Source organism: Pezoporus wallicus, unplaced genomic scaffold (assembly GCF_028554395.1).
Source record: "Pezoporus wallicus isolate ANWC-B61680 ecotype Strahan unplaced genomic scaffold, APGP_CSIRO_Pwel_v1 contig_3489, whole genome shotgun sequence".
In the NCBI taxonomy this organism is placed as follows: Eukaryota; Metazoa; Chordata; class Aves; order Psittaciformes; family Psittacidae; genus Pezoporus; species Pezoporus wallicus.
In genome coordinates this window covers 1,261,264-1,272,931 of record NW_026635093.1, presented here as the reverse complement: position 1 = coordinate 1,272,931, position 11,668 = coordinate 1,261,264, and the positions used below count along the sequence as shown (strand labels likewise).

At 39.6% G+C, this 11,668-nt stretch overlaps 2 long non-coding RNA genes across 2 annotated transcripts; both read left to right on the top strand.

Moving 5' to 3' along the window:
- The first annotated feature begins 741 nt into the window (after positions 1 to 741).
- Positions 742 to 4,230, top strand: LOC130595577 (uncharacterized). Its single transcript, XR_008971346.1, has 5 exons — positions 742 to 777; positions 1,615 to 1,650; positions 2,962 to 3,000; positions 3,645 to 3,662; positions 4,194 to 4,230. It is a non-coding gene; the product is annotated as an uncharacterized LOC130595577 (long non-coding RNA).
- A 2,636-nt stretch (positions 4,231 to 6,866) lies between these two features.
- On the top strand, positions 6,867 to 11,628 carry LOC130595571 (uncharacterized). The gene is made up of 3 exons (XR_008971345.1): positions 6,867 to 6,897; positions 7,182 to 7,214; positions 11,597 to 11,628. It is a non-coding gene; the product is annotated as an uncharacterized LOC130595571 (long non-coding RNA).
- Positions 11,629 to 11,668: the final 40 nt, after the last annotated feature.

The window sequence follows — 11,668 nt, the reverse complement described above, 5'->3', positions numbered from 1 at the left end:
TGAGGTATTATTCTGAGGTTAAAAACCAAAATTAAAAGGTGTTGCACTCACTTCCTCAGAAAGTAATAATTTATGTTACAGTTGGTACTCATTGCCTGTTATAAATGCCTAATTTGTTAGCCTACTAAAATGTCAGAATTCCTAACTGCATAATGCTCTTTGTCCGATAAGAGTAATTGTCTTTGGCTATTGCATATTGTGCAATACTATTTGGGTTTCTTTTTGCAATCTTTGTGTATTAATCAAATGATTTTTTAATAAGTAATTTCTATTGTCAATCTCAGTTATTTCATTTTCACCTGAAAACAGGTTTATTTCAAAACCTGACATATTTCGCATTTTTAAAACCATAAAAGCAAGTAAGAAAACACTGTCAAATATCTGTTAGAAACTGAAACTGTAGCCAAGAAACTACTTAATGATATGCTTAACTTTAAATAAATCATTAGATATGTTAATTCCTAAACGTTAAATATATTTCACCTTTGCTTACTATGTAAGTGTAAACTGTATTTGTGATAGAGCAACATTAATCTTATGACTGCAGTAGAATGTTGGAAAATCTTTTCTTCAGTTGCGTTTAAGCAAGTTCTGTTTACTACTGCCCTAGATTTATTTACATAGAGATAAAATCAGTTTGATTTGAAGTGTAGATCCTCTAAGAAAAAAGAAGTGATGACTTATCTATATAATTAACAAATCATTATGTAAATATATACCTGATTTCTGTTTTTATTTCAGAGTGCACCCTCCAGCAGTGGTATTTCCTATGGCCTGGTAACTATGTGCTTTCCAACATGTTTTCAGCTTCCTAAGCTATTCAGAAACCAAGCAGTAATGCCAAACTTTTACCAAATAGTAATTAATTTCATGGAAGGGGATAAAGGAGCACTGTATCCAAATGGTTAAGTAGTAATGGAAATAACTTCAACAGATGAATTATATGCTTAATTCATGTTGTAATATCAGCTTTGTTAGAAGTTATTTACTTCTGGTTTGCACAGAAACTCCATATTTGTTCTGTGAATGAACACCAGTTACTTCTATTATGATTTTCCAAAAGTCAGTGCTTTCATTGATAGTTACAATGAATTAAAAGTGTATTTTGTGGATTTTGCCTATGCAATTGTATACATGATTTGCTGAAATGCAAAACTTTGCTGCAGATTATTTTATGCTTCTTTTAACACATTTCTCATGGCACATCCCATTTATTCAAGTTCACATTTCAACAGTAGGCTTTTCAGTTTGAGTGGAATGGAGTTTGGGTTGGTTTATGTTTTGGTGATGGTAGAAGAGATTAATTTGTTTCTACCAAGAGTTTATTATGAACAAATTCCCAATTGGATGTTAGATGAAGCATTTGCAGCTCTTACACAGTGCTGTGGGAAGCTCACAAAATAACTGGGGCTTGTAGGAAAAAATTAAACCAGGCAATTTCTTTCAGTCTTTCATTTATTAATTGCCAATACTTTAATATTTTTCATCAGAATCTTATTTTGCTTGGTATTTTAGGGAAATTATGTTAGCTCTAACATTCTTGTGACAAATACTGCTGTAATTAATTTGTCGTACACTTACCTAAGTAACAAATGGGTTCTGCATTCTTTACAGTCTGTGCCTTCAAGCAGTTCAGAGTCCAGTAAGAAGGTAAGCTCTCCTTTTCAATTCAAAGGGAAAACATACTTAGAGATAGCTTGGCATTACTCCTTTTATTTCAGTGGTGCTACAGTTCCTTTTACCAGCTGGACAGAGCCTTGGATGACATGGTCATGAGGCGACACTGCCCATGGCAGAAGGTTGGAACTGGATGATCTTAAGGTCCTTTCCAACCGAAACCATTCCATCATTCTAAGGCTTCTCAAGGTTTTAACCCAGACTGAGTCATATGATTTAAATCAGTTTGGCTCTTAGATTCTTTATGCTAACTAGCTGTGCTGTGGTGGCTTTTGTTGGTATTTGACTTAACTGTATGTAAAATAAAATCCATACATGTTTATGTTGACTTGCTTTTAAAGAGTTAGCATAGTGATTGTGAGGTAATGAGGACTTTAAAGGTTATAGGTTATGCAGTTATTATTTAGATGGGGCTGGAGAATGAGTGTGGCTCAAAGCAAGTGAAATGAATAGAATTCATATTACTGTATTTGACTGATAATATTTACATCAACTGTTCCTCTCAGTTCAGCCCCCAGGAGTGCAGGGCTAATTCTATGGTGTATGTACACCATTGTGTAAATGTAATGTACCCATTCATGTCCTCACAGATATAGTTTTTTATTTAATTTCCCATTGTTCTAAGAATTCAAAACATCCTGATAGATTATTTTTTGTAATGGCTACTTTTAAAAGCATAATACTTCTCCCTGGTTTATACTAGAATTCTTCTGATAGCACTAACTCTCCTCTTCCTTTTTTACACCACTGGATAATACAAACTGTTTTCAGTCAAAAAAATTAAAATAAGGTGGGAAGAGAAGCTTCCAATTAGACAATATTAAAACCTTTACAGAAGTTACTACTACTGCATTTGGCTTCATTTTTTTGAATGGACTCAATACGAAGCCTTTTTTTTTTAGCATAATGCTGAATAAAGAGAAAAGAAATTGCTCTTCCATTTTGAGGTGGAAAGTTGAAGATCAAAAAGGACACACAATATAGGCCAGTGGGTTTGGTACAATACATGAAATCCTGCTCCTGCCTATACAGCTGAGTTCTTGTGTGACTGAGAGCAAGTGTTTTACCTCCTTATACTCTTGTATATACATATATAGTCTTTTTTGCTTGGTAATGTGCATTGAATGACTTTATAAAAATAGTATTTTATAAAAGTGATCATACATAGCATTATTGTTAGAGTTTGTAAATTTAGAGAACTCTGTATTCTTCTTTTTCCTAACATATTGAACTATCAAAGTAAACTCTATGATGAATAAGCAGCTTTCTCTTATTCCTCTGTAGGTTGTGGTGGTGGCCAACAGCAACCCTTTTCCACCCGTGGTAAGCACTTTTTCTCTACACTACTCAAAGTTCTGACTCAAAAAGCTTTGAAATACCTACAGGCTTACTTTGTCAGAAAGGTTCCTGGTGTATGGAGACAGCCCTTGGCAGGCATAGTTTACCCTAGGTGCATAGTTATCTTCAGGGAAAGCCAGTATTAAGATAGCTACAAAACTCATGGTTCTATGATTGCTATAAGTACTTGCAGAGATACTGGATTAGCTGCAGATAACAGGTCTCTCAATGCATACAATCTCTGTTCCTGAATAGTTTGATTGGTCTTTTTCTGTATCTATTGCAATTCACTTTTACTCTCATTTTTAAACTGTTCAATTTCCACTCTGCTCACTTGGAACTCACACAGTCAGTCAAAATTAAATTTAGCCTGAAGATGGTTAAAGAAAGTTTGTGTGATGAAACATTTGATAATATGTTTTTCTGATGCCTAGTTTCTAATCAATCATCTTATTGTTCTAACCTGAGTGATGATTATAATCCATTTGTCCTATACTGTCCTTCCTATATCTTTCTTTCATGTTTGGTTGTGTATTGTATCCAAAAGATAGGGCCCTTTTTCTGCTGCAATGTTCTGTTGGACAAGCTGTTGTACAAAATAACTAAAGGTTGTTTTCTTTCATTTGTAGCGTCACACCTATCCCCAGGTAAGCAGACTTTTATTATTTCTATAATAGGAATGTGGTTCTTATGGGATCAAACCAGTTGCCTCAGGGTGGTGTCTGCTACCCTTTTACCCTCATGCCACCAAGTACAGCAAACAAGTGCCTAAATCAGTAATTGAATTAGTTTGTGTGGTGATATATGTCCAGTGCAGATGACAGTGAGCCAAGTTGGAGGGTTGATAGTGTCTTAACCTTCACTCACCATATCTTAAGCCAAGCTCACTGGTTGTGTAAAGAGGGCATAGCCTCTGCTCTGCTGCTCTCACCAGAAACTGCAATAGAACCAGACGCAAATGCAGAAAATTACTTAGTAGAGAGCTGAGGATAAAAAAAAAACTAGTTTATTGCTGGGTGTTAGCACTTTAATGCTCAATATATTGCATATACAATCTTTCCCTTTATTCTCCCAAGCAAACCAGTACAACTTTGTGTTTTCTGTTTAACTGCACTCCATTTAAACAAGTCAAATTCTATGTTATCTGATGTGGGGTTTTGATTTATTTTTTCTTTCAGAGTTTGGGAAGTTCTGCTGCTAGGGTCGTTATACAGGTAGACATTCTTTCTCCATTATGCTCAAGTTTCGACTGAAGCCCTGTGTCAATAAACTAATGATTCATCTCTTTGTGAATGACTAAATATGAATACCTTATGGGTATCTTAGATATCCATAGACTACAGTGGTGGAGTAGGGGGGTTCTATGGTTACAGCAAAGTGGTATTGTACTTGGCTGCTGATTAAAGACCATTGCATGTTTTCCACAGCCAAGAAATATGAAAACCTCTGTATGCTCATTCCATAGTACTCTCAAAATCTGCGAAATTTAATCATCTCAGTCTACTCAGCAAGATGCATGGAATTCTAGAACTTAAGTTTGAATGTTATTCACTATTAAATCAAATATGCATAAATCCTAACCTGAACAGTTCCATGTTCACTTAAACAGTCTATTTTTAAAATGTAAACAACTAGTTTAGTATTATGGCTATCACTCAGGAGTGTTTTTTCTGGGTCCTTTGCAATTTTAACCTACCTACCATTCTTCACAGTTTAGGCTTTCCTTCCTGCATATGATAGTTCTTCAAACTGTAATGTGTTCTCACTTCCATTGAAAGATCAGTAGCAAGTTACCACAGCTGAAATATGTTTATTGAACATCATTGTTTGCAAAATGTATAACATTAGATTCTACCATCTATTAGATATAAGGATAGAGTTGCTTCTTAAAAAGTGTTATTACAGAAGTAATTTCTTTTTAAAGTAAATAACCATTTTTTGGTCCCTATGTAGAGTGCACCAAGACCACAAAGCAGCAGTACCTACGTTCTGGTAAGTTTCCCCAGCTTGGAAATCAGTTATTTCCTACATGTTTAAATGTATTTCACAGGGTGCAGGTACTTCTATTTTTCTGGGGTTTTGTTCATAAAATTATCACCTGGTATTGTTGTTCAACTATTTTTGATTGAAATGCTCATAAATGTATTTCCATTTGTGGTCAGTTGAAGTGGAATGTCTGTATTCCACTCAGTGTGTCCTCTGAAAGGGGCATAAAAGTCATGGCACTGAGAGTAAGTGATTCTAGGCTCAGTATCACACCATAAATCATATACTAGTAGATTCAGATCCCATGTATATTAGATCTCACATAGTTGCTTATCCATATTGTGAACAATGGAGAATCATAAAGTCAAACCTACGTGCAATGTCTTTCGGCCTTACTAAAACCATGCAGACAAAGCTACTTATGTGGAAACCAAGTGTGTGATTTAACAAATACTACCATAATGATAACAGAAATTGTTGCAGAGGAACACAATCGTAGTATGAGCTCAGGTACAAAGGTTATTCAGAATTCCTTCTATTTGGAGGCAGACAAAAAGAAAAAATGACAAATGTTTGTCAATATTATCTGTACCACTATATGCAGCCAGGAAGATGTGTTTCAGAAGGGTAGGTATGACTTCTAGGGACCAAAGCCCGGGAAACAAGTACTCAACAGCACTAACAATCAAATGCAAAAGGCTGGGAGTCTGCATCTGAAACTGATTCAAGACTTTCACTTTAGAATAGGGCAACTTATTTGCTGCACAGATGCCAGCAGCCTGCCCTGTCTGCTTTGGCTCAGGACAAGACTTTCTGGGAAAACCTTGCGCAACTATACTTCCATAAACATGATGCTCTCTATAGAAGCCTCTTGTCAAGGTGTTAATTACCTTCTCTTTTTTACAGACTCCCCAAAGCAGCCAATACTCTGGACAGGTGAGATTTCTTTCCTGAAGTGCAATGAGCTTTTCTCTAGGGGTCCTGCCTTGCAAATGGGCTTTGGGATTTGTCTGGGGTTTTTCCTTCCTGGTGTTGCTGAGTGGTCCTTGGTTTTGGTTTGTGCCACTGAGTGAAGGAAAAAGAACTGAGCACAGAGGAACTGTTAGTGGAAATGGGCTGTTCTGTTATAGCTCTGCTGAGACTACAGCTTTATTTACAGCTGAGTTCTTGTCTTTCTACAGGTCTCCAGACCTCAAAGTGTTTCTTACAGCCTGGTAAGTATCTGCCCATCACCAGTGAGAGCACAGCACTATAGCAAGGGGAGTGCCGTGGCCCTGCAAAAGCACTCAGCAAGCTCTCACAATGGCAACTTTGAAGGATGTTTTCCTGAACATCTGTATTTTCACACTCAAAATACTTTCTTATCTGGAATCCCAGCACATGAAATCATTGCACTCAGCATCACTGCAAGGGCCAGGAGGAAGTCTGGGCTCTTCATACTGCCCCGCAGAGCTTTAAGATGTAGTTGCTTGCTTTTCCTAACACAGGCTGGATCCCTTACAAAAGGGGTGTAAGCACATGTCCTTGTCCTAGTGTGGGCCAAGTTCCTGGGGCAGTAGCAGTTCTTATGGCCAGGGAATCAAACTGGCCGTTCCATAGGAAATTCTTCACTGACCCCTCTGTGTGACCAGCACCATTGGCAGGTTTTTGATGTTTCCTTTGGCAGTTGCATCTCAAATTGATTCAATGCTTTCACTGAGAATAGCAAATAGAATATTTACTGCACAGATGCCAGCAGCCTGTTCTGTCTGCTTTGGCTCAGGATATGCCTTTCTGGGAAACCCTTGCGCAACTATACTTTCATAAACATGATGCTCTCTATAGAAGCCTCTTGTCAAGGTGTTAATTACCTTCTCTTTTTTACAGACTCCCCAAAGCAGCCAATACTCTGGACAGGTGAGATTTCTTTCCTGAAATGCAGTGAGCTTTTCTCTAGGATCCTGCTTTGCAAATGGGCTTTGGGGTTTGGCTGGGTTTTTTTTCTTCTTGGTTTTTGTGAGTGGTCCTTGGTTTTGATTTGTGCTACCAAGTTAACATGAAGGAAAAAGAACTGGGCACATTGTATGTACTCAAATATATATTCTATATACAGAGGAGCTGTTAGTGGAAATGGGCTGTTCTGTTGTAGCTCTGCTGAGAGTACAGCTTTGTTTACAGCTGAGTTCTTGTCTTTCTTACAGGTCTCCCGGCCTCAAAGTGTTTCCTACAGCCTGGTAAGCATTTGCCAGTCACCAGTCAGAGCACGGCACTGTAACAGTGGAGTGCTGTGGCACTGCAATTGCACTCAGCAAGCTCTCACAGTTCTAAGTTTGAAGGACATTTTATATGAACATATGAATTCTCTCACTCAAACTTTATCCATGTGCTACTTTCTTATCTGGAATCTCAGCATATGAAATCATTGCACTCAGCATCACTGTGAAGGCCAGGAGGAAGTCTGGGCTCTTCATACTGCCCCGCACAGCTTTAGGATGTAGTTGCTTGCTTTTCCTAACACAGGCTGGATCCCTTACAAAAGGGGTGTAAGCACATGTCCTTGTCCTAGTGTGGGCCAAGTTCCTGGGGCAGTAGCAGTTCTTATGGCCAGGGAAGCAAACTGGCCGTTCCATAGGAAATTCTTCACTGACCCCTCTGTGTGACCAGCGCCACTGGCAGGTTTTTGATGTTTCCTTTGGCAGTTGCATCTCAAATTGATTCAGTGCTTTCACTGATAATAGGGCAACCTATTTGCTGCACAGATGCCAGCAGCCTGTTCTGTCTGCTTTCTCAGGATATGCCTTTCTGGGAAACCCTTGTGCAGCTATACTTTCATAAATAGTATGCTACTTATAGAAGCCTCTTGTCAAGGTGTTAATTACCTTGTCTTTTTTACAGACTCCTCAAAGCAGCCAATACTCTGGACAGGTGAGATTTCTTTCCTGAAATGCAGTGAGCTTTTCTCTAGGATCCTGCCTTGCAAATGGGCTTTGGGGTTTGTCTGGGCTTTTTCCTTCTTGGTGTTTGTGAGTGGTCCTTGGTTTTGGTTTGTGTCACTGATTTAACATGAAGGAGAAAGAACTGAGCACAGAGGAACTATTAGTGGAAATGGGCTGTTCTGTTGTAGCTCTGCTGAGAGTACAGCTTTGTTTACAGCTGAATTCTTGTCTTTCTTACAGGTCTCCCGGCCTCAAAGTATTTCCTATACCCTGGTAAGTATCTACCCGTCACCTGTCCAAAACCAGCATTGGAGCAAGTGGCGTGCCATAGCACTGCAAAAGCACTCAGCAGGCTCTCACAGTGGCAACTTTCAAGGGCAATTCATGTGAATATGTGTACTCTCACACTGAAAATACTTTCTTATCTGGAATCCCAGCACATGAAATCATTGCACTCAGCATCACTGTGAAGGCCAGGAGGAAGTCTGGGCTCTTCATACTGCCCCGCACAGCTTTAGGATGTAGTTGCTTGCTCTTCCTAATGCAGGCTAGATCCCTTACAAAAGGGGAGTAACCACATGTCCTTATCCTAGTGTGGGCCAAGTTCTTGGGGCAGTAGCAGTTCTTATGTCCAGGAAAGCAAACTGGCTATTCCGTAGGAAGTTCTTCACTGACTTCTGTGTGACCAGCACCACTGGCAGGTTTTTGATGTTTCCTTTGGCAGTTGCATCTCAAATTGATTCAGTGCTTTCACTGAGAATAGGGCAACCTATTTGCTGCAGAGATGCCAGCAGCCTATTTTGTCTGCTTTCTCAGGATATGCCTTTCTGGGAAACCCTTGTGCAGCTATACTTTCATAAATAGTATGCTACTTATAGAAGCCTCTTGTCAAGGTGTTAATTACCTTGTCTTTTTTACAGACTCCTCAAAGCAGCCAATACTCTGGACAGGTGAGATTTCTTTCCTGAAATGCAGTGAGCTTTTCTCTAGGATCCTGCCTTGCAAATGGACTTTGGGGTTTGTCTGGGCTTTTTCCTTCTTGGTGTTTGTGAGTGGTCCTTGGTTTTGGTTTGTGTCACTGATTTAACATGAGGGAGAAAGAACTGAGCACAGAGGAACTGTTAGTGGAAATGGGCTGTTCTGTTGTAGCTCTGCTGAGAGTACAGCTTTATTTACAGCTGAGTTCTTGTTTTTCTTACAGGGCTTCCGACCTCAAAGTGTTTCCTACAGCCTGGTAAGTATCTGTCAGAACACAGCACATGAGCCAGTGCAGTGCCATGACACTGCAAAGGGCAGGAAATATGTAATTTTTTTACCCCAAATTTTACTGATCTCTTCAGAAAGAACAAATCTGAATTCATTTCAAATCTTTATTTGTTAAAGTGACAGTTGTGTTTGTAATGGATATCTGCCAGAAGTATGAGTTACTGTTGATGTCTGATATTTTATATGTGTATGGAACCTCAAACTTTATGGTATAGTCTGTTTGCTGTTGTTCTAGTTTATTTACATGTTGCAAGGCGAATTTACAGTAAGCTTTTTGCTGTCTCCTTTGGTCCCAGTACAGAGAAACAGTGTTGAGGAGCTGAAGAATTTTGGCTTAGGTCCTTAGATGCAGGAAGATTTGGTCTTTAAGCCTGCAGATGATGAATGTTCACCTCCCTTTACCATTTCTGTGTGAATTAAAGCAGCCCTAAGATAACTCTGAATTTTGTCAGGATCTTCATGTCAGATGGCAGAAATACACAAGATAATTCCAATTCTTTTTAGTAATCCCTGACTTCATAACCCTCCCAGAAAGCTGTTGCTCAGGTCTGAATGTACATGGAGCACCTGCATTTATTTGACATTCTGTTGAAGGCAGATTGCTTCAGCAGCGTATAGTTACCCACAGTACTGGCATCCTTGACTGATTCATTTGACCTGCTACTTTTAATTGCATTGTTTCCATTTTATGAATCTTTATCTTTTTATCAGATTCTTTCTTAATTTTTTCAAATTATTTTTCACCTTTATTTTCCCTCAGAGGAAGGGAATTGTGCAGATCTGGCCCAATAATACAAGTACAGGAAATCAAAAGTTGTAGATGCCTCATACAAGGCCAGGTTGGATGGGGCTTGGAGCAACCTGCTCTAGTGGAAGGTGTCCCTGCGCATGGCAGGGGGTTGGAACTGTGTGAGCTTTAAGGTCCCTTTCAACCCACACTAGTCTGTGACTCTAAGATTCACTTACAATTAGCTGTCTAAGCCCAATGTCTGAGAACAGCAGACAAAAGAAACACAATGAGAAAATATTGTGCCCCTTGAATGTGCTGGGAAACCATTATAATAGTAGAGTCCCACCTGAGATGGACATAAAAATACTCTGTGATTGTCATTTAATAAATACTGTGTGATCAGATATTCATCCAGAATTAAGATTAGAATAACTCCAGTAAAGCAATGAAGACTGTACATTCTCTGTTGTATTCTGGGGGGTTTTGCTCGCAAAGAGACAAGATTGAGAGAGGCATCTACTTCATCAATACAATAATTATGAATCACTAATTCCTTTCTTACAGGGATCCCGGCCTCAAAGTGTTTCATACAGCCAGGTAAGCATCTGTCAGTACCAGTCAGAATACAGCACTGTAGCAAGTGGAGTGCCATGGCACTGCAAAAGCACTTTGGCAATCATTCACAATTCCAATTTTGAATGACAGTTCTCTTTTCATAGGGTCCCCAAAGCAGCCAGTACTCTGGCCAGGTGAGATTTCTTTCCTGAAATGCAGTGAGCTTTTCTCTAAGCTCTTCTTTACAAATGGGCTTTGGGGTTTGGCTGGGATTTTTCCTTTTTGGTGTTGCTGAGTGGTCCTTGGTTTTGGTTTGTGCCACTGAGTTACCTTGAGGGAAAAAAGAACCGAGCACAGAGGAACTGTTAGTGGAAATGGGCTGTTCTGTTGCAGCTCTGCTGAGACTACAGCTTTACTTACGGCTGAGTTCTTGTCTTTCTTACAGGGCTCCCGACCTCAAAGTGTTTCATACACCCTGGTAAGTATCTGCCCATCACCAGTCAGAACACAACATTGGAGCAAGTGGAGTGCCATAGCACTGCAAAAGCACTCAGCAAGCTCGCACAATTGCAGCTTTTAAGGATGTTTTCCCTGGACAGCTCTATTTTCACACTCAAAATACTTCCTTATCTGAAATCCCAGCACATGAAATCATTGCACTCAGCATCATTGCAAGGGCCAGGAGGAGGTCTGGGCTCTTCATACTGCCCCACACAGCTTTAGGATGTAGTTGTTTGCTCTTCCTAATGCAGACTGCATGCCTTACAAAAGGAGAGTAAGCACATGTCCTTGTTCTAGTGTGGGCCAAGTTCCTGGGGCAGTAGCAGTTCTTATGGCCAGGGAAGCAAACTGGCCGTTCCATGGGAAGTTCTTCACTGACCCCTCTGTGTGACCAGCACCATTGGCAGGTTTTCGATATTTCCTTTGGCAGTTGCACCTCAATGTGTTTCAAGGCTTTCACTGATAATAGGGCAACCTATTTGCTGCACAGATGCCAGCAGCCTGTTCTGTCTCCTGTGGCTCAGGATGAGCCTTTCTGGGAAACCCTTGTGCAGCTATACTTTCATAAACATGATGCTCTCTATAGAAGCCTCTTATCAAGGTGTTAATTACCTTCTCTTTTTTACAGACTCCCCAAAGCAGCCAATACTCTGGCCAGGTGAGACTTCTTTCCTGAAATGCAGTGAGCTTTTCTCTAGGA